This window comes from Helianthus annuus, chromosome 8 (genome assembly GCF_002127325.2).
Source record: "Helianthus annuus cultivar XRQ/B chromosome 8, HanXRQr2.0-SUNRISE, whole genome shotgun sequence".
Classification (NCBI taxonomy): Eukaryota; Viridiplantae; Streptophyta; class Magnoliopsida; order Asterales; family Asteraceae; genus Helianthus; species Helianthus annuus.
The window spans coordinates 88,577,545-88,578,849 of NC_035440.2; the positions used below are offsets into that span (position 1 = coordinate 88,577,545).

Consider the following 1,305-nt stretch of genomic DNA (forward strand, 5'->3'; position numbering starts at 1 on the left):
CCTGACCAACATTCTTTTCAGTTTTTATTGTAGGACTTGGAATCAGACACCACATCTGAACTTTCTACGTAGTGTATGAGCTCCAGTTCTAGTAGAGGCATAAAAGAACCTCTAGAAGAACCCGAACGCTTTCTTAAAAAAAGACTTAAAGCTAAAAACCAAGAGAAGGTTTCGGGGGACCCACTTCCAATGGCGGACCAACGTACCCTCATGGATTACTTACGACCCACCGTAGGTAATCTCGGCGCCGCTATCAATGCACCGAATGTTGAAGCTAACAACTTCGAACTTCGGCCACATTTGACACAAATGCTTCAAAACTCCGCAACCTTCCATGGGCTTGCGGACGAGGATCCCCATCTACATATTACTGATTTCTTAGAAATATGTGATACCTTTCGAATCAATGGAGCATCAAATGACGCCATCCGCCTTCGAATGTTTCCATTTTCAATAAAAGACCGAGCAAAAGCTTGCCTCAACGCCCTCCCAGTTGGTTCGGTAAATATCTGGGATGAACTAGCCCAAAAGTTTCTATATAAGTATTTCCTCCCGCTAAAATGGCTAAATTAATGACTGAAATTAATACATATTCACAAGAGGATAGGGAATCCTTATATGAAACTTGGGAAAGGTTCAACGAGTTATTGCGAAAGTGTCCTCATCCCGGTCTTGCGGTATGGCAACAAGTATCCACTTTCTACAATGGATTGTTGCTACACAAAAGACAAACACTTGACTCTAGCTCCGGGGGACTTTTAGGTAATCGCCGCCCACATGAAATATACAATCAAATTGAGGAAATTGCTCAAACCAATTTTCAGTGGCACACTCCCCGAGGCAATAAATTTATTGCCCCGGGCGATCATAAGGTTGATGAAAGCACTTCTTTACAAGCCCAAATCGAGGCCCTCTCTTAAAAAATCAAAAAGTTAGAAATGGCAAAAATGGTCTCGGTTATGGCTTGGAGGGTGTGGTGGGCCACATGAATATTGGAGTTGTATGAAAGAAACAGATGATCAACTAGAGTCAGTAAACTACATTGATAGTAGACCTAGGCCGTCGGGTCCTCCAACGGGTACCTACAACCAAGGATGGCGTAACCACCCTAACCTTGGTTGGAGAGAACCCGGCAATAGTAGCAACCAACAAAACCTAAACCAACGAACAAACTTTCAACAACCAAGAAATGAGTCACAAAATTTCCCTCAACAACAAGGTGGACGAGAAAGGCTTGAAGATACTGTATCTCGCCTCATCTCCGACACTGAAAAGAAAAACTCGGATCGATTTCAACAATTGGAA

The 1,305-nt window shown here is 43.0% G+C and overlaps 1 non-coding gene across 1 annotated transcript; it reads right to left on the bottom strand.

Annotated features, from left to right (window-relative positions):
- Positions 1-566: 566 nt before the first annotated feature.
- LOC118481577 lies at positions 567-673 on the bottom strand. Its single transcript, XR_004865788.1, has one exon. It is a non-coding gene; the product is annotated as a small nucleolar RNA R71 (small nucleolar RNA).
- Between the last annotated feature and the right edge of the window lie 632 nt (positions 674-1,305).